Source organism: Lactuca saligna, chromosome 1 (assembly GCF_052625555.1).
Source record: "Lactuca saligna cultivar CGN05327 chromosome 1, ASM5262555v1, whole genome shotgun sequence".
NCBI classification, from domain to species: domain Eukaryota; kingdom Viridiplantae; phylum Streptophyta; class Magnoliopsida; order Asterales; family Asteraceae; genus Lactuca; species Lactuca saligna.
The window spans coordinates 53,091,648-53,115,278 of NC_136417.1; positions in this window are offsets into that span (position 1 = coordinate 53,091,648).

The window sequence follows — 23,631 nt, forward strand, 5'->3', positions numbered from 1 at the left end:
TACATGAACGCCGCCAGTGCATTGGTGAGCCCAAAAGGCATCACCACGAACTTGTAATGCCCATAACGAGTTCTGAACGCGGTCTTCTGGATATCTTCATCCCGCACTCTCATCTGATGATATCCAGACCTCAAGTCTATCTTGGAGAATAAAGACGCTCTCTACAAATGATCGAACAGATCGTCGATCCTCGGTAATGGATAACGGTTCTTGATCGTCAAATTGTTCAACTCCCGATAATCAATGCACATCCGGTGTGAACCATCATTTTTCTTGACAAAAAGGATCAAATCTCCCTACGGGGAGCTACTTGGTCTAATAAACCCCTTCCCCAGTAGCTCCTGAAGCTACGAGGATAACTCCTGCATCTCTGGCGGCGCAAGGCGATAAGGCGCCTTGGCGATAGGCGCTGCCCTCAGAACCAAATCGATGTGGAACTCTACCTACCTCTCGGGAGGCACACCCGACAACTCCTTGGTAAAAACATCCGGGAACTCGCGCACTATCGGAACATCGTCAATCGAGCTTGGCCTCCCAACAGCCACTTGTGTATCCAACATATAGGCTACGAACCTCACTATGGCAGCTAAACAAAATGCTGACCTACATTAGGTACCCTCTCTGTACACCGTAAGTACTCCCCCACTAAGGTCTCGTATCGTCACCAAATGTCGCTCGCAGTCTATAACAACCCTAAATTGGCTCAACTAATCCATACCCACTATGACACACACGTCCCCCATCGCAATCAGGACCAGATCTATCGGAAACTCAACACCAAAAATCTCGAATACACATCCTCGAATCACATCCGTAGCATACACCACTCGCTCGTCAGCTATAGAAACTCGTAGAGGTCAACTCACGCCTCTCGCCGGATACTGATATGTTGACTAAACGCTAAAGAAACAAATGACCGACTCGCACCGAGTCAAATAACACCAAAGCATGTACATAATTCACAAGAAAAGTACCTACACATATCATAAAATAAACACGATATCATAACTCAACATAAATAAATGAAAGAATATGTACCAACAACGACAATACGCGCTGCACCGACCTCCTCCGCTGTCAACTGGAAAGCTCTCCCGCGTGCTTTTGGTGCCTCGGCCTTCACTGACCATCCCTCAATAACTCGCGCAGACCCCTGCAACAGCGGTGGACACTCGACCTTCCGATGGCCCGTTTGATTGCAGTGAAAGCAAACCATGAATACCTTGGGGCAATCCTTGGCTATATGCCCCTCCTTGCCACATTTGTAGCAAGCACCCGATCGACAAACCCCATCATGTCCCTTGCCGCACTTCCCGTAAGTGCGGCCCTTCTGGCCTCTAGATCTCGAATCAGCGGGCTTTGCCCGCTTGGTTGCTGGCTAAGAATGTGTCGGCTGCCGATCCTTCCCCTAAGACTCGGCCTCCTACCTGGCCTGAGTCTCCAACTCAATCTCCCTCTTTCCGGCATTTTCCTGGAGCTCAGCAAATGTCTGGTAAGTCGAGTTCGCTACAAACTCCCAAATATCCCTCTTCATTATGCCCAGATAACGACTCATACATGCCTTCTCAGTAGACACCTGCTCAGGGCAGAACATCGCCCTCTCATGAAACTTCCTGGTAACCATAGTAAGAGAATTAGTATGCTGCTTGAGGGTCAAAAACTTATGGTCCAATCTTTCCCTCTCCACTAGGGGAACATACTCGTCTCTGAACATGGTGGTGAACCTCTCCCAGGTCACCCCTGAAAGCTTTGCAAGAGTGAAGCGCGAACCATACCCTTAGATGCTCCGGACATGAACATGTGTAGAAGCATCCCTCGATATCAGAAAACCATCTCATCCCAGTGATCGGATCCCACGTCCCATCAAACTATGACAGCTTCGTGTTGTTGAACTCCTGAAACAACAACGAGTCACCTCCCTGAGGTCTAGCAGCAGCTACAACTGCGGTAGCTGCAATAGTCGCGGCCTCAGTAACCACTGCGTACCACTCATTAAAAGTCTCAATCAATGTGGTATTGATAGACCCAAACATCTCAGGAATCTTGGCTCGAATCGACGTTGCGACCTCATCGTGAATCATCTGGCGAAGCTCCTCGTCACTCCCGCCGCTCGTCCCAGGTCTGTGGCGTGTCCTAACCATGATGTTGCTGAAATACAACATAAAAATATCAGAGACTCGCTCGAGCATACTCCCACTCGATAACTCAACCCTACTTGTTCCCTAGTATCCGATGATTCTTACTTGGACTGCGTACTGATCTGATGTCTTCAGTAGTATGGGCCCTATACTACCGTCCACACCGCATCAATATTCTCCCCAATTCCTCCTCCTTGGATGCCAGATCACAAGTACTCTACATCTCGCTGGCATAGGCTACCCTTCGGTAGGCCTCTCATAAGCTCCTCACTACTACCTATTCACTCTCAAGCATCTCATAGCAGAATAAATCTTCCTAGGCTAAGGCATCACAAATCAGGCCACTCTATTCTGAATATGCATACCTATCCTACTTTAGCATAACATATCATAACATGCATAATGTAAGGGTATTTTGGGAAATCACCGTTTAGGCGCTGGCTGATCGTACACACTGCTTCTTTCTGCTTTTCACAAATCCTTTTACTTCTTTAGAAAAATTGTTTATTTTATGAAAAACTTTCTCAAATTCTCAGTTTGAGTTCAAATACACCCGAAGATGCACCCGAATCTCTCAAACCAAGGCTCTGATACCAACTTGTAACGACATAAATTTTTAAAACATACGTTCATTCAAAAGATAACATCAAAACATAATGTATCTAATGTTATCATTACAATATAAATCCCAGAATCTCAAAACATGAACTCCATGAGTGTGTACAGATCACGCCGACGCCTTCCCGCAATCCTTGCTAGAACCTGAAACACATAACACATAACACGGTAAGCATACATGCTTAGTGAGTTCCCCAAAATACCACATACAACACATATGCCTTTCCAGGCCATAACTCTGTGGGACCTTCTGGTCCAAGTGTCTTAGGGGACTTCCGTCCCAAGTCCCAGTAGACCTTCCATTCCTACCCGTGTCGACCTTCTGGTCAATGTCATCTCGACCTTCCGGTCCTTATTATACATAACATACATAACACATACTTATCACATAACAACATATAACACATACATCTCATAGCATATAAGACCTTCCGGTCACACACTGGTACCCTTCCAGGTACAGTATAGTGAGAAGACTCACCTCAAATGAAGTCAGATAAACTCTCGTGCTCAACGTCCCGACCTAGCCTCCTCGTATCATTTAAATAACATTCATGATCAATAATCTCTCATAGTCTCATCTTTAAAGTTCTCTTAGAAGGGTAAAATACCATTTTACCCCTCTTATGACTCAAAGATCCAACCATTGACTAAACCCTAAAAGTCAACCAAAATTCAACCCTACGGATTACGCTACGTGTACCAAAACTGAACAATGGGCGTACCCGGCCACTCACAGAATCGGGGTACGCGGCCGCTGACGCTGCGCGTATTGGGATTACACCCCGTGTAACTCCCAGTTTTATGCTTTTTTGATCTTTGGGTCTTAAACGGTTAAGACACTCATCCAACTTTCAGATCTGACTTCCCCTAGGCCTCTTATTCCATAAAGTCGGAACCTTTAAGCCTTTGCATGGCTGTAAAGGTCACTAATCACTCTAACACCTCTCCTCTTTCCTTATAAAGCTTATATCTTATGCATGACTTAAGATCCACATCCAAGTTTGGATTTTTATGAACCCACAACTCATAATACTCTGAAATGTAGAAGATCTAGGCTTATGGAGACCTTTTGCTCATAAAGTTTCCACCTTGGGACCAAAAACCCTAGAAATTTATCCAAGAAGCACTCAATAATAACAAGGAAAGTTCTGAGATTTTTACCTCCAAGTGAAGTTTCTCCCTCTGTAGCACTCAAATCCAAGCTTGCACTCCAACTTCTAGCCTTCACAAGAATCTCCTCCACTTCTTTACTAACACACAAAGGCACTTTTAGCTCCAAAACCACTCACACAAGCTTAGAACGAAGGTTAGCCCTCTTTTAGGGTTTCACTCTCACAAATGGTGTTTGAGGATAAGGCCATAGCTTTCTTTATATAGGGCTCAAGTCTAAATTAGTGTTTTAAGTTTGAACCCTCTAAGCCCAGTGTAGCTCAAGGTACGCCTAGCGTACCGGGTGGAGTCCGCGTCTAAAACACGCCCTTGAGTATGCACATCGTACTCCTTAGTACGCCCAACATACTCAATTTCCTTTGTTCACTTTTAAGGGTTAAATAAGACAACTCAGAAAGAAGGAAGGGTTAAACGGATATACCTGAATCTCGGGAGGTTACAAATTCCTGAAGATCGTAAAAGAAGGAGAAACTTTGGACATGAAGTTCCTTGGACCAAACACCATTGGGTTAATTAAGCAAAACCATAAGGGTAAAGTCACATTTTAAGGAAAATATCCTCTGATGAAGTTTGGTATGTTTGCTAAATCGAGTGAAGCTTCTGAGTCTCACGAGTCTTCTGACCGTATGGCATCTGAGTCTCACAGGTCTTCTAACCGTATGACATCAGAAGATGACGTGATAACCATTTTAGATCATGAAGAAAACAGAGCTCCTCCGGTCGCAATCGTGGCCGAGGAACATAATTTAACGTCTGTGCATGTTCAAAGTGATTTTAGTGAGAGTATGATGGAAGATGTAACTGTGAACGATGATGAAGAAGATGAGGATGATTCTTTTCATGATATTGATCTCTCAGGTTTTGATAAGGACGAAATTCCTTTAAATTTTGAAAGCAATGAGGATTTCCTATCAAATGCAAACCTCGACACTTTCTTTCACAATATCAATGATGTTGCTCTACAAGTAACGAAGATAGGGGAAGCTGAAGATGTTCAAGAAACGGCGCCTCCTACCTCAAAACAGATGGCTGATACCTCAAGTATTATGGATGCAACTTCAGGGATTCCTCCCCTTGATGGTGCTATTACGACTACTGTGCCATCTGTGAGTGATCGTCTGATGACTCAAACCTCCCAGCCTCCGATAAAAAGGAGAAGACATGATCCAAGGCCAAGAGTACTTATTCTGGAACAAGCCCCACCAACACAAACAACAACAACAGCAACAACAACGGCTGCTGCATTACCCATGCCAACCCAAGAAGGTCCAAGCACTGTGTTTGAAACTAGAGGTTCATTAGCTGCTCAGGGATCGTCTCCCCCAAGGCCTTCACATGATGCTGCCTCTGAGAGGCTTGCAATGTACTTGGCACAGCAACAAAGTTCAATAACTTCCTATCGTGCCAAAGGAATATATGTTGAGGAAGGCCATTTAAGGGATGATGATCCTTTAGTTTCCAATCTTAGAGAAGAAATCGGTGTCCTCAATCAGAAAAAACATAGAGAAGGACATCCTAATCGAGCAACATGAAGATCGAATCACTGAGCTTGAAGCAGATAAAACTTTGATGTTAAAGAAAATTTTAGATTTGGAGACACATCTTGGGACTCTAACTATATGTTACTATGATTTGAAAAGAAAATTGGCAAAGGAACTTGGAGACAAGTTCAAATCATCGGCTGAAGAGTTCAAAACTGGCCAGTCTTCTCAAGAAATCCCTGTTGACCCGCCCACTGTGAGAATAACTCAAGTCATTAATCGATTTGAAAAGGAACCAATTCAAGCTCCTCATGTAGTTTCGTTAAAACATACCGAATTGGCAACATCTGCTAAGATACCGCAACTGCTATTCAAAAAGAGTTCATATCAAAATGCTTGTGGAGATCAACCTAAAATCACCGTAACTGATCTTGAAAAGAAACAATTTAATCACAAGTATGGTGATAGATCAGGAATTGTCTCGTGGGGTTTTCATGACAGATTGAATATGTGGATTTTGAAATGTAAAAGTTTAAGTGTGGAGTACTACAAAGACTTTCATGATTTCATCTCATGGACAAGAGTTGACCTCTCTGAACTTGCGAATGCTCCCTTTGCTAATCCATCATATGATCCACGAGCAACTCACTTCAAGATTTATCTGGAGAATCAAGTAAAGAAGGTATTTACTAACATGAAGAATGCTGAGTCCATCATCAAAAGATTCCCTTACATATGGATCCAAATACCAACAAGCCTTTCCAGACGGTAATGTGGCCACCTACCAAATTCCTGTGTTGCAAAATTTTTGCGATGGTTCTCTAAGAAATATGCTCTACTGGGTTTATGATGAATCCACAGCTTCTGCTATCATCAAATTTCCAGATGGTTGCTTTCGCCTGTTTGACAAGAGAGAGATATTTCAATTTGGAAGGTGGGGTATTCACCAGCTGGCTCAACATCAAATCAAGGTAGCTGAAGAGATTTTGAGAATGCTGTTAAAGAATACACTGCAATGGTTGCATGGATCGTCCATAAGGAGATGTGGCTTGGTGCCATAGGGGGGGGGGGGGGGGTCAGATGTGCTTATCTTTGAAAAACGACTGAGTCAATGCTAGCCTTAAACCAAGGGGGAGATTGAAATGTCTTATCTTTGTGGTTTGGGCTAGGAAATAATATGTATAGGTCTTAATGTGTTTATGGTCATGTTTTGTTGATGTTTGCAGTGTTTACGGCTAGGTTTTTGTGTACGGCTGTAATCGGGTTTACGGTCGTAAATCCGTTTACGGCCAACTATTCCCTATATATATATATGGCTTGTCAGAGTCTGTTAAGGTTGTTGACGAATCAAGAGTGTCTCATAGTGTTTACGGCTCTAGTGTGTGTAACCAAGGTGTATTTTACGTTTTTATGATATAAACGTGTGCATGCTTGGCTTAATCTTTCTTCTACTCCATTCTCACTTTGTTTGATTGTTGTTTGTTTGATCACTGCTTTGGATCCTCAGATTTAAGGACCATACAATTTTCATACTTTTTTGTTCTATAATAGCGACACACTTAAGTTCCACTACAAAGTGGACAATGTACTTTAGTCCCATATTGTTCTTATTAGTAGAGAAATATAAGTATTTATTTCAGCTGCTGCTTTCTATATTCTAAAAAGTAGAGTGTTTATTTTTTTATCCTCTTAAAACACTGAGAATAAAGGGGTTTTTTTGTTTTCTTTGTTTTAAGCATTTATTTCCACAACCATCTCTTTCTATATATTCAACTAAAGGTGTGACTTTCTTTCGAACACAAGTGTTTTCATGCCTTATTGCCTCTAAAGTTTGTTATTATAATGGTGTGGTGATGTTGAATATATCTTGTCCCATGTCTGCTGCTCTATTACTTATAGTACAATGCTATTACCAGATTGCATTTATAGGTATAATTTGATACACATCTAAATTTTCATCAAAGTAGTTGAACCTGGTTTAGAAAAAAATGGATTGAAGTTTATTTATGTTGTTTTATTTATTATTATTTGATTTACAGAAATCTATTGCTTTTGTTGGCACTAAAATTGTGCAGAGCTGCTTTATATGAGAAAAAAATCATCATCTATTTCATCAAGTTTGTCGTGATCTTGTGCCAGTAGGAGAGATGTATAAGAAAATGAGTTTAAAAGGAATGCAAGAATGTTTTTGGATTTGGGGAGGAGTAGTTAAATGCGGAAAGATCGTAGCTCTAGATATAAATTTTGAGCAATCACTATTACATACATTATTGTTTGCTTAGAAACCTAGCAAATGTTTTTACTTTTAGAATACCAAATTGACCTCTTAAATTATTTAGCTCAAGGATTGTACATGTGCTTGGAAATTTACTATGTATTATGTATGTTATTTTTAAGTTCCTAACCATGTATCACACGGGTTTTAATCTAGTGTGTGTGTGTATATATATATATATATATATATATATATATATATATATATATATATATATATATATATATATATATATGAGTAAATTACACGAAAGGTCCTTATGGTTTAGGGTAATTTATGCGTTTGATCTTTAACTTATTTTTTAACTCAGAAGGTCCCTACTATTTGTTTTTTCTACGTGTTTGGTCCCTGTCTTACCTAAAAAGACTATTTTAACTTTGATTTTTTAAGGGTAAATTACACTAATCGTCCCTTGTACACATGTCAGAAAGCGTGTTTAGTTCCTATTTTCCAAAATTAACTCGGACCGTCCCTCATGTCGTTAACAGTTGCACGCTTCATCCATCGTTAGTTTAAATTTGCACGTTTCATCTGTTGTGATACATAAAAAGACTATAATACCCTTTTCCTTTTCTTTTTCTTTTTCTTTTATATTGAACATTTTTTTATATTTTTAATTATTAAAAATTATTTTAATTATTTTTTAATTTTGTTGAATAACACCTGACCACCACCAGTAGTCTACACCACCAACGGAAAATGAAGCACCACCGCCAGCCCTCACCGGAATGTGGAGCACCACCGCCACCCCTCACTTCATCCCACCCACTCCTTCGTTAAAAAAATTTCAAATGTTTCACTAAAAATAACCACAAACCACCACCGCATTCACCGAACCAGCTACATATACTCAAACCACCATCGAACCAGCCATTTACTGTTAACACCACCATAACCTCTATCGAAAAACCCACTTACAAATATAAAAAGAATAACCATGGAAAATATGGAAAAAAGAATCATGGCATGTAAATGTTTAATTCGAAATCAGTAAAGGATTTAGAGTTCTTAAATTGAAAACAGATTTGATTAAGTGAACCTCCAAATATGATTCGATACGAGGGAGATGGCAAGAGGGGTTTGTAAATCTGTACTTCATCTAATTCGTTGTACATCAATTTCTTACCCCTTAACCTCTAATTAGTTGTCTTCTTCACTTGACAAGAAGAAAGTGACGCATCTGGTGATCGATTAGAGGGAGAAGAATAAGGTTGTATTTATGTTGAGACTTGTTGTGGGTATAAACATGCAAAATCAGAACCGGAGGTTGTGGTGGTGGTTGCGATTTGTAGAGAAAGACAAGTTGCATTATTTTCCTTCTTTGTGCCCTAACTAAAACCCTTAAACATCCGTCTTCGGAAATCTCTGGATGGTACATCACATTGGCCTCGATTGAATTGATTTCAAACCCTAACTTCATCATCTTAGATCTGTAAACCCTTCATCTTCTCCGATGAGCTTCAAGAAACCCCCTTGATTTTGCACCCTTTTTCTGTTACATGCCCGATTTCTAGGTATGTGGTCGGTGTCATAGTTGCAGAAGAGATGAGAAGGTGACTGAGCGGATCTGTGATGGTGACGCTTTTTTCGGAAGTCGTCGACCACCTTCTTCACCTGTACGCCACCATTGGAAGTTGCCGATGGAGTTTTAGATCAATGTGGTGATAGTGTTTTGGTTCTATGATGTAGGTCTACTGTGAAGGGGGTTAGAACAGGGGAGAAGGGAAGTTCCATATGGAAGGGTTGGAATATCTGGTTTATTTATTTTTTAAATTAAAATTGATAAAGAAATTAAAAAAATGAAAAAAGAATTTAGTAAGGGTAAGACAGTCAATTCATGTCAATAGGGACTAAGCCTGCAAGAAAAAACAAACACAGGGACGACCCGAGTTAATTTTGAAAATAAGGACTAAACATGCTTTCTGACATGTGCACGAGGGACGAATGATGTAATTTACCCATTTTTAATTTATTTAAATAAACATACCCCCAATCCTACCCCCTCACCTTACCTTACCTACCCCACCATTTTTCATTATTTAAATAATAGTCTTTTCAAGTAAGATAGAAACCAAAAATGTAACAAAAACAAATACTAGAGACCAAACACATAACAAAAACAAACAGTACAAACCTTCCGAGTTAAAAAAATAAATTAAGGACCAAGCACACAAATTATCCCAAACCGTAACGTCCGTGTTTCTAGGCAAGACATTAATGATGATAGCCTAGGTTAACCTTTGTAACTTGTTTTGAAATAATAAAGATGTATTATTTGAGTATTATGTGTTTATACTTAAATATTATGATTTAATAAATTAAGGATAAAAATAAGCGTCGAAAATAAATGTTAGCTAAAACCGACATCTATGAAGAAATTTGTAGTATGTGAAACAAGGATTCCGTAGATATAAAGAATACCAAAATCCGAGTTATAACGATGAAGTTATGATCTGTCGAAGTTTCGCAACAGAACCGATACGACACTATGTGACGTAAAAAGTGAATTTACGATAAAGTGTTTTTCAGTCTTAGCGATCTAAATAAAAGTCGTAGTATACGTTAAACCGAGAGCGTGCATAAAAATAATGTCCAAATCTAATTTTGTATGAGGAAGTTATGAATTTTCTAAGATTTGGTATAACAGTATGCAACCCAAAACTCGAATTTTAGATCGAACAATTTTTAGCCAACATAACCTAAACAAGAATAAAAATTGGAATTGAAGTTTGAACATGAAATTTAAAATTTGAAACTTGAAATTACTATAGTCATTATGACATCTTTAATTTATAGAGACTAAATTAATAATATATTGAAAAATAAAAAATAAAGTAAATAACAAATGTAAAATAAATATTTTAAAATTATGACAAAAACACATGTGACATTATGCATTAGAAAATGACATGTGTTAAATTATTTTTATTTAATAGTGAGGAAGTTAAGAAAATTGAAGCTAATACACAAACCAAAAATGTTAAGAGTGTTATCAAAATACAAAAATAGAGAAATTAAATACAAAAATAGAGAAATTAAATATCATCTTACCATTTTTTCTATTTATCCTACTACCATGTCAAATAGTAACAAATATCATATTTTGATAAAATTAATATTATTTTAAGACATTTTTTATATTTTACATGGATATAAAGATAAGTAGTAAAAAAAAAGAATATTTAATTTCTCATAAATTGCAGAAAAAAAAAAACACAAGTATGAAACTCCACATATTGAAATCTAGATTTAAACAAAAACAATGAAGTAAATGCATATTGATGATATTATCTTCCCGGTGGGTAATGTTTAAATACTTTTATAAAATTTCAAAAACCAATAGCGTTTTAATATGAATAATTATATATTTAAAATATGTATATATATCTTCAAAAACGAACTTTTTTTTTTTAAATGAATGTACGCGTATTTATTTCGTTTAAAAACATATATAATATGTATTTATTTTGTATATAATGCATATTAAAAAAATACATGTTATATATATATATATATATATATATATATATATATATATATATATATATATATATATATATATATATATATATATTTATACTTATCAATAGTACAAAGACTTAAAGATATGAAAATATTTATATGTATTTATAAAAGTATACATACATTTATAAAGTTATAATCATTATTTATTATGTATTTTTACAATTAAAACTGTATTTATAATTTCATAAAAATATATTTACATTTTAATAAAAATAATAGTAATAATAATGATAATAATAGTTTTAGCCCTTTAGATAATAAATATAATTTTTCTATGACGTTCCAAACAAATGTTTCTAGCCTAGAGTTAAAAGATGTTAGTTTTGGGAGGGAGTTTTCAATGGTTCTATTTCAAACATTTTTCATTTAAAGGAAAGAATTACATGCCATGTGGAAATGCATAGTCATCACCATATAAATCTTATAAAAATAAAATTTATCTAAAGGGAGAGACCAAAACTCAAAAACCGAAAATGATATACTAAAACTTCAACTTAACCACCTAAGCCCAATATAACTTCAAAACACATGTATTAAAAAGGTCGGCCCAAATTTAGGCCCGATGCAAAACGATAAGGAGGCACCTACAAAGAAGATTTAATTTAAATTTAAAAAGAATATATTAATGAAATTAAAATTAGTTGTCTTTAATAAAATATTTAAAAATTAAATTAGATATTTTATGAAATGACCTTCTCTATAAATGAATAGTTAAATTTTAAAAAATGTCTAAGCACTACCCAGATAGACTACAAAGACAATTTCATTTTTAACAAAACTACTATAAATGAAACCACGTTTTTTAGCCACAATAGAAGCTTGGTTACCATTCATTTTTTTTTTATCTAATTTTGATTAATCCATTTTAAAAGCAGACGCAACTCAATTTAAATTAACTTTATGTATATAATTCAATTTTTTTCACTACTTCACTATATACTTGAGCATAACTTTGATCACCAAATTAATGAGCATTTTTAAGTATAACGTTATGAATCTTTAAAACTCAAACATTAATAACCAATTTTTATTTGAAGTAGTAAAAATTATCAACAAAAGCTTCAAAATTATTAACAAACATATTGACAATCACATGTGTAAGGATCAAAACATTTTCCATATCCAAATTTCCCCTTCAAGTCTCGACAATAATCATTGTAGTTCCCATCTTGACAGCTAGTTAGCATTGTTGAAAAGGTATGACAAAACTTAATGTTTATTTTCCTATTGGTATTCACATCACCTAAAAACAAATGACATAATTAAACAAATTGTGATATAAAAACACACTAAATCGGGAAAAAATGATGTATAAGTTACCTTGTTACGATTGATGCTTTTGTTGTGATTGATATTGTGATAAGTATTAAAAGGATAACATACTTGTTAACAAGCTTCATGATTGACATTTGTGTGTTTTTTATATCAATGTCTCTTGGTTTAACAGTGACTTGAAGCAATCCTTCATAAATTAGGCATTTATAATTTTTTGAGAGCCAAATTTGTTCCATAGTTACCCTACATATTCGATCATTAATTAAGGAATATATTATTATAATTATAAGTATTAATTCTTCGTAATTAGAAAGCATACATGAGATATTTAATATCAATCATATCATACATAAAAAATTCATTAAAAACTTACCAAAAGAAATAAAAGTTATTTTTATTTATGATTTATGAAGATTCTAGTGTAAAATGATCTTTTTATACCATTAACTGAATAAATACATTTTGAGAAATTAAAAATTTTTCTACTTTTTTTCTTACATATATTTCTATTCATTTAAAATGATGATAAATGTATTCAAATAATATTAATCTTATCTAAATATAACACATGTCATAATTATATGGATGAGAATATAAGTAGGAAGAAAAGATAGAAGAATATAAAATTTCTCATACATTTTTTATTACCTTTTGATTTAATGCATCTCTATTTGTTACCTTTTTTTTGTATCAAATCTACTTTAATAGTTTCATTTTATTAAAGAAGGTTACGGCACCAAGACAACCACAACCACGACACCTTATACTCTAGACTTCTCATGTTATATGAAAATAAGTAGTAACAAAAGTAGAATGATATTATAAAAATAATATCTTTTTTTTTTTATTTTGCATACTAGAAACATAGGAATCAATGACCAAATTTTTGTTGGAAATCCATCGCTAAAGACCAACAACGACAACAGATCAACGATGAAATTAGCGAGGGACTTTGCCACAAAATTAATGAGGGACCTAGTGAAGTATTAGCCATGGCGGTTTTAGTAGGTGTTCTGGTGTGACATGGACAACACCTACTTTTTCTTACTTTTTCTATCCATAGTGAAAAAAATTTCGATTTTTTAATTTTTTTACCTATTACCTTCATCAGCAACACATGTTATGTATTCCAGCGTCCACCTCTGATATTAGCTTGTTTCTGTTGTGGTTCTATCGTTAATCTATCACTCACTATTTGTTAATGAGCAATTTTTTTTGTTTTTAATTCTAGTCATTAATATAACTTAGCGATCGATCTATTAGGTGTTGAATCTTGTCCTACTATTAACAAATTTTGCTTATTTATAAAAAAAGTTATATTTATATACCCATTTTTACTTTTCGCATATGACTTTCAAAATCAACTATTGTTTTCTCATAGCCCCACCAAGAAAATACCATCCATTCACAATTCTTAAATTCTTACACTAAGATTTGTTCAAAAATTAGCATTGCATCATAGCTATTGAAGATGAAACTTGATTTCACAACCGGTGCATGGATCAGTCCAATTTGGAATCGTTGAACATATTTGGATTTGTAATTTGTAAACCTTTTAGTTACAACCGGTGCATGGATCATTCCAACTTGGAATCGTTGAACATATTTGGATTTGTAAATCTTTATAGTACGAAAATATTTGGATCTGTGAACCTTTAGTTGCATTCTGTTTTTAATTCACACAAAAGTAAATTACAGTTTTGGTCGATGTGTTATGCCTCTGTTTGCAGTTTAGTTCCTAGTTTTGAGAAATTAATATGGGTGGTCATCATGGATTCAAGATCCATACCTTTTGTCCTTTCATCCGTTACCATCCATTAGTCTCTCTTAAATGCCAGTAAAAGACGAAATTATCCCTTTTATCTTTTTACTTATTTGTCTTTTGATGCAAATGGCCTTTGTGGTTTGCAAATCTTGCACACATGATCTTTTTTACTAACGCCTTTAGGGATTGAATTTGTAAGGGTATTTTCGTCTTCTCAAGTGTAAAGAGACTGGATTAATGATTTTGGATAAACCATAGGAACCATTTTTAGCAAAAGTCACAAAGTTAGTTCCTATTAGTTTTTTTTTGATGCAAATGACCCTTGTGGTTTGCAAATCTTGCATACATGACCCTTTTTACTAACGCCGTTAGGAATTGAATTTGTAAATGTATTTGGTCTTCTCAAGTGTAAAGAAACGAGATTAATGATTTTGTATAAACCATAGAGACAATTTTTGAAGTTTGTTTGAAAAACTAAATTAATTGGCCGAAGGAAGAGGGGAGGGCTCAAACTCATGACCTCCACCCTTTATATTATAAGAAACCTTAACCAAATGAATGTTTACTTGATAATATCTTTCTAAAACTAAATTATATAATAATGAAAAAGTTAATACATAAACATTAAATAAATTACAAAAAATATTTTCTACATTTCTTTTAAATAAAACAAAATGTTAGCCGTATTATAAAAAAATAGTTTTTTTTTCAAATAATTTTTATGTGTTTTTATGGATGTATTTTAAATAAAATATATTTTTTATGTCTTTAAAAACTACGTTTTCGTATAAAAAATATGTTTTTGTAAAATATATCTTTTAATATCTTTGAAATAATAATAACTAACACTACTCATGACATAAAAAAATATATAAATTCTTTTGGGTCATTAGTTTTAAAACCGTTTTTTCGGTTATATGTATTAAAAACAAATTAACAATGATTTTGTTATGTATCTAAACAATTTATACAAAGTTTTTTTTATGTCAAGAGTAGTATTAATAATCGTTATTTCAAAAAGATATATCACTATTTCTTTTTATTTTCATTTTAACCATACGATTTAGAACTTGTGATTAAGATGAAATACGTATTTTAAATAAGATATATAATCAAATAGGTTTTTCATGTTTTTTTAAATACATATAACCGAAAAACGGTTTTCAGAAAATCGGAAAAACGATTGGACCAAACCAAAAACATATTCGATCGATTTTGTCTTCCAGTACAACGTAATAACATATTATTCGAAAACGTATTTTTTAAAGACATAAAAATGCATACAAAATTGTTTGTCATACGTTTAATGATGTAATGGATTGCATGGGATTTTAATCACAATTACATGGTATCAGAAAACCCTAGCCGCTAAATCGACTTTTCTTTTCTTCCTATTATTGATTCTGTTTCCCTCCCTTTACTTCATCAATCATGACTGGCAAGGATTCGTCCTCTTCTGCTTCTCTTCTTGACAAACCTTCTGTTGGGTTTTGAGCATTCTAACACTCCTATGGTGTACAAGCAACCCTAAATACCTTGGATCTATGTTTTCTCTATTATACATGCAAATATGAATATTCCAAGGTATTACCCTAAGTAGCATACAATATTTGATACTAGGGTAATAAAATAGATAGAATACATACCTTGTTGATGTAGCTTGACTCCATGAAGCTCGAGAGCCTAGTACCCCAAGTGTGACACCTTAAATGGTTCACACAACATCATCAACACTTGGAATAACCATGAAAAGAAGATATGAGACTTGGAAATCGGCTTGCCCTCCATATTATGCACAAGTGCCAGATACTCCAACCAATGGGGTCTTTATATAGTGTGCACATTAAGGTTACACCATGTAACCCATGACTTTACACATTCCTTATGCTCCATGGGTTTTAACCTCTATGGAGTATCCATGGATTACCACATAGGTTAAACCCAACATAAGGAATCATGGATCATAAGCCCACATATATAAGAATAAATGATTTACACAATCAATCCCCATATATTTAATTAGTCTCTTTTGATCACTAAATTAAGTCCAAATTAATTTTTGATCAATACTAATTAAATAACATGATTTCATATTAATATATTAGAACTTATGATATATAAATATGTCACAAATGTCCTCTTCTCACAAACGGTTTATCCAAATGTTCTGATGCCATGCAACCCAAATAGACCATGCCGAGTCGGATCAAGTACATACCAATTATAGTTATGGACTTAGACACTAATCCAACAGTCTCCCACTTGGATAAGTCTAAAACTATTATTGAGTATGACTTCAATAACCAACTGGCAATCGTAGATCTCAAAAGTCGTTGTCGAACTCTGACCTCGTCGATGAACTCTGACCTTTGTCAATGACTAGTCCATTAGATAAGGGATCATATATTCCTCCATTCTAGATATCATATGGCTGATACATGGATTATAAATCATTCTCTCTGTCCATTTATTGTGTCCTGATTTTCAATTCATGATGATTGACTGATTGAACAAATCAAACCAGTCTCACATGTGTCATCATTAAATCATCGAGGGGCCCACATATATCGCTTTTATCTCGAAGGTAAAAGGAATGGATAAACTTCAACTCATATGGCTTGTTCTACTACTTGTTGAATCATACACAAAGGCACGTTTTATAACATCGAGTTACCAATGCGTTTTTGTGCTATCAATATATAATGAACTCATAGTAACAACTCATATCTCTAGGTTTAAAGAATATAAGATATTATCGTCTCATTATCACTCGTGATAAAATCCATGAAGTGATTCAAATGAGGTGGGTTGAATCCAATAATCAGAACTTATGAGGACTCATGAGTGTTGTAGCACCTCTTTGCTATGTCCAACATCTTAGACATATACAAGCCAATTCATGACAGTCTTGATTTATATCTACTTCCAACATATGACCGACTGTGGATGGTTTGAATAACTTAGTCATTTGGGAAGAATGACCTAGTTTATTCTGGAAGTCAAAACATGCAAAATGAAACACAAGAATAATTGAATCTAGTATGGTATCAAAACTTATGAATATAAATAGAACACCTTTTATTTATCACCATACTGATTACTCATTATTCATTGTTCCGGTTTCATCAACTTATACTTGAATTAAAAACACTAGTTTTCCCATGCTCCAAGCATGTACAATAGCTTTTCCATACACCAAGTATGCACTCTATGTTTGTCTATGATCCTTACTTTTTGAACTAGATCGATTGGACATAATTTCAATAATTCTCTTTTCACACTCCGAAATCCTTATCGAAAATGTAAGAATTCCAAGTTCCTATCATTTATCAAAATCTGTTAAATTTTAAACGTATATGCATAGACCCTCTTGTAATGACTATGTACAAAGTCAAAAGACTTGTCAACAGACATTACAGAGTATTCCAATAGAGATCAGTTCCATGGAAATAAAGTCTCATATTCAAAGTACATTGCTTTAAGTATCTTTCTTGCATTAAGTTTTCTCTAATCTTACACAGATTACTTCTACCTATGGAGACAACTCCATATTCCCATTTTGACTATCATTTCTGAACAAGAGTTGCCTTTTTTCAGACTATGTTAATATGGTCCTTCCAGAATTAATACAATACTTCCAACTATCCCTGAGCAACCAATATTTGATAAACCTTAGATTGTCCTCAACAATTGCTTAATCATTTTATTCATATCCAATTCTATACCTTTTCCCCTTCTTAATGCCACAGGCAGTTCGAAATTTAGAAAGGATAAATATTGTAGCAGATACAATTAATCCTGTACCCAAAGCAAATGGGACATGATTCATGATGTATCACATAAAGACATGATTGTAGATGAGTCTTTTGCTACAATATTTTTATTTGCCATGTTTTCAAAATTTGACTATGAAGAGGGATGCCATAATCATAATCGAATTTTAAGAATGCAATATATAGAATTTTCTTAAGTTGAACCAAACCAACATAAAATTCATATATATATTGTGACATCTCCAAAATCACGGCCAGAAAAGACCAATTTTGTTTATGCTTTATAAAAATCAGAGTACTTCTTTTAATAAAAATGTTACGGAATTTGTTCTCAGAAAAACATGATAAATACGTTATTAAAACATTTCCGAAGAAGCGTATTTTATTCATTTCAAAACGTTTGGGATGTCATCGTTAATACAGAAACATAAGCATAAACAGAACTTACATTTATTTACACTAGTGATCTACATCTCTTTAAATCTCTCAGTGTAAAGTGACTTCGTATCAACATCTGTGATATAAATAAATTGAGTGGGTCAGGTTGGGAAACCTGGTGAGTATATAGGTTTTTCAACCCACAATAATATAATTATTATGTTTAAACAATCAAACAATCAACCCAATTACCCATCCCCATCATCTTCTTTAGTCTTAAGGATCTACCCTAAGAATCAGCTATTCCTCGTTTATTTATTCCTAAGGATCATCCTAAGGAATCGACATGAAGTCCATCATTACCAAGGCTTATAGAATATATCTGGTGAACACGTAGTCTAAAACATCTGGTAAACACTTAGTTCAAAAGTAACCAGTGAACACACTTAGTTCAAAATACCTAGTGAACACACTTAGTTCAAAGATACCTAGTGAACACACCCAGTTAAAAAATACCTAATGAGCACCTAGTTCAAAAACACCTACAGGTTACGAGCCTGCTATCATTCCACTGGACCGTCTAGTATCGTCCATAGTCGTCATCTATACTCCACTAGATGACTGGATCACTGACAACACTGATGTCTCCCATCGTGTTATCACAAAACAACTATTTCATCTACCCATGTTTTACCCAACACATTTTGTAGATATAAAATACATATACAATTTAAATCATTTCAAACATGTATAAAAATCTTTCACCCAGCATAGACAGCAAGTATTCAAACAATATGCACACATAGCACGTAATTTATATTAAAATACTTCATATCTATGTGTAAGATGAAAGGGACTATGCACTCACCTGAAAGGTAGGGGTGTCAATTTATGACACGACACGACAAAAATACACGACACGAAACGAAATCGGGATGAAATCAAAATTCGAATTCGTTTTCGTGTCGTGTTCGTGTCAAGTTTAAAAAACACGATGTCGTGTCGTGTCGTGTTCGTGTTTACAAATCCACACAAAATTGACACGATTGAGCATGTATTTGTCGTGTTTTCGTGTTTGTCGTTTTTATCGTGTTATATATGATTAAATATGAATTAAATAAAATAATAGTTATGTAATATTATCTTTGTCGTGTCGTGTTGTGTTGTCGTTTTTTAATTGGTTCGTTTTCGTGTTGGTGAAAAAAACACTACATCGTGTCGTGTCGTGTTCGTGTTACAAAAAAAATTGTTGTGTCGTATCGTGTCAGACAAAAACACGACACGACGACCCGATTTGACAGGCCTACTGAAAGGTGGTGACTCAACACTCGGACAGCGCTTCGATACTCTCATCACAACTTTCCTTCGATAAAACTAGTACCAATACCACTAGGGTTCAGTCTAACGATAACCGCAACAATTTAATTAGTCTGACCATTATTATTATTATTATTATATAAGCGTTAATAACACTCAATATAACTCATAATAATAGCCCATATAATTATTTTAAGGACCTAATAACATTCCTATAATTATTTGAAAGCTATATTAAAAATTGCGTAAGCGTAGCACACTTACAACGAATTTTATCGAAAACCGGAACTTAATTGGAGCAGCGTTTCGAAACCGAAAGACACTTTTTATCGGGACTCCGGGAGCCTCGAGGCTTCCCTCGGGAGCTAAGGGGTTTAATTAGGGCTTAGGGGTGGTTTAGGGAGCTAGAGAGAGAAAGAAATTAGAGAGATAAGTGATTTTTGGTGTGAAAATTGAGGCAGCCTCGGCCTCCTTTTATAGCCGCGAGGCCTCGGATTACGCTGGGCGTAAGGCTCGGATATGGTTGCCACCCAGATCCAGTTGTCTCGCACTCATCGGAAGGATAAGGCCGGAGGTACGTAGGGCGTACCGGACCTCATAAGCGGGGCATAATGCGAAGGGAGGCGTGTCCGAATCCGAAGCGTCCTTTGATCAACGATGGACGGCCCACAACGCGCCACGTCGTCAACTTCGCAATCAGCTTCGCAAATTCAAGTTACAACTTCAAAAATTCGTAACTTTCGCGTACGACCTCCGTTTTCAACATTATTTATATCCACGCGAAGGTGGGAACGTACTCTACAACTTTCGTTTAGACTCTGTCGACTAATTTTGAATCAATTTTAAATTTTATATTATTAACAGACCGGGATAGGATTGGTCCGTTAAATTCTCATAACTTCTTCATCCGATTTCCGTTTTCACCCATCTTTTTCTCGTTACGCTACTCTTATCGAGATCTTCGATTCTCGTTTAGGTCGTGTCGGCTAAAAACCGCTCGATCTAATATTCGAATTTCGGGTTGTACACTACTAATCTGAAACTTCGAAAAATCATAACTTCTTCATACGAAGTCAGATTTGGGCGTTCTTTTTATCGATGTTCTTAGTTTAACACATTCTACGACTTTTATTTAGATCGTTAAAGCTAAATCTCGCTCTATCGTAAATTCACTATTTACGTTTCCCGGTATCGTGTCGGTTCCATCGCGAAACTTCAACAGGTCATAACTTCTTCGTTATAACTCGGATTTTGGTGTTCTTTATATGTACAGAAACCTTGCATATTCTACAACTTGGTTAAGATTATTTATTCTAAATAACCTTTTGTCGAAAAGTCATTTTCGACACTTATTGCCTTAAAATTGACTAGCCTGGATCTACGGGCGTTATATATATATATATATATATATATATATATATATATATATATATATATATATTCTTGACTAAAGATTATAAAAATCTCAATGTAAGCCTTTTAGAATTGAAATGAAGTATAATTTCCTCTCCCTTAATTATAGCAAAACAGTTTTTCCCAATTGAACTTTTGTTTTTCTATAATTAACATTGCTAACTTGCAACACTGATCATAATTATCATGCTCCCACTCACATGATGATTATTAGCATAACACCTATTCTCCCACTAGCTTTCACATGTATCCAGAAATCAGCTGGACTTCTAGAAATTAATACTTTATTGACTTTTTTTTTACCAAAATTTAGATTTCTGATACGAGATGCTTTGATAAAAACTTTATCAAAATCATGCACCTTTCCTTAGATAGGACACATGTGTGTCTGTAATATTTTAGAACTATGAAAAGGGATGTCGTAATCATAGTCTCAATTGTTCAAGCCTTTGTCATTCCTCAAAAGTCCATGTTAATGTGCCGGTTAACTACACACACTCCACTAATAAATTTGAGAATACAAATATCACAATTGCTATCTACATAAAATCTACTTAGTGAAAGCATTTCCTCACCATCAATTTCATGAATCAGAGAGAAAACTTATGACACTTAGATTTTATGGTGTATGAGTTCCTATCCATGTGAATTTGTCAAACCATAATCACAAGACAAGGTTAGTGACAAATATAAACTCATATGGACTAAACTGGTGTAATCTTAAATTCTTACCACCTGGAAGCATAAGGGCCTGTCATTGCTTCCAAGCTGTTATGCAACCAATTGAGAACTCTCAGAACTCATATGCAAAACCAAATTTAACTGGAATGGGCACAAAAATAGGAATATGTCAACAAGATAGGTTATAAACCTCACGTCGTGTGCTAGTGATAAACTATAGGTTTCATTCTTGCTTCTTGAAACTCTTTCAGGATTTTTAAGACTCCCACTTTCCTCTTGACATATAATACTCGTTTGCCAAATATTTAAGAGATAGTGAAAATTCTTTATCAAGATAAACACTTCACACAATTGGCCTTAGTTGGTCTTTGTTTTATCCAAAACATCACAACTTACCAATTTCAAATGTACAAGCGTAGGACACTTTTACTCTTACATTTGACAAGTGTTATAAACCTTTCTTTAAGATATGTCACTCAAATTACAATCTTGGAGTATGACTCTAAGAATTGTTTTTGGAACGAAGTATGACTCATCTTCTTGATTTAACCATTTGAACAATTCATGACTCCTCTTCTTAGCCATAAGAATGCACTAAGATGTCCTTAGAGGATGATTTGTGATATGTTCTCACAATCATTAAGATGATCATATAACATGATACTAAAGTACTCTCCCATCTTTTCAGATTTGAGAAACCTTTATCTTTCTGCCTAACTTGATTCTTCTCATTCGTTCTGCCATACATTGAAACTTTTTCAATGTTTCAGAATTATACTTAAGCATGTAAGTATAACCATATTTACTAAACTTTATTAAATCATGATGAATAGTCTTATCGATCTTTTGCGGTGGACTTGACCAGTGCACAAGAATGTGTACTCGATCCCTTTAGTCCTTCACGACTCACATATTCATGTGAACAAAGAATTAGTCTTAATTTTCCAATGATGAAAATTCTCACTCATCATACTATACAACTTGCATGATTCCAAGTTTCGGTCCAATTGAAACTTGGGTGATAAGAATCTTTCCTTATTTGGTAAACTTATACACTACCACAAAAGATAGAATCAAATCTATTTTCCAACATTGCTATAAATGGAATCATATAAACAACAATTTTCACAGATTCCATTGTAAGGATATTTAAAATAAATAAATAAAATCAAAAATTTTCCCTTTTATTTTAAAATTGTGGAAAACTTACCCTTACAATGTAAATACAAATGAAAATTATGTTATTATGCATTCCTAAGCAATCTGTCATAACTCTTAAGTAATAGCTCAAAATTTTGATCACCGAACCATGCGATCGAAATCCATTCTCGCGATCAGAAGCAACATATACTTCCTTTAAGCTTCCTCTTTTTTCTTTGATTCTTAAAACATCAACATGCGATCTAGGCACATCATGTAATAAGAATCTCCAAATACGAACTTAATAGAGTTAGATAGTGGAATTTACTTGAAGTAGAGTTAAACTTTTGACTCGACCTTTTCTTAAATCTTTCAGGTAGTTAGGGCAGCTTCGTAACCAATGCCCTTTCCTTTGGAAATAGAAAATGGTCGATCCCTTTCTAATGGAAATAGAAAATGGTCGATTCCTTTGGAAATAGAAAATGGTCGATCCCTTTCTATATGGGACAATCTTAGACTTAGTCTTTCTCTTTACCATTTGGTTAACCGAGTTGACAATGGTCGATCCCTTTCTATTGGGATGAGAAAGCCTTTTCTAGATATCCAATGTTACCATTGTCAATGTCTATTGGGAAGTTGATCTCCTAATCAAATTTGCTTTACTAGTCCTCAAATCATT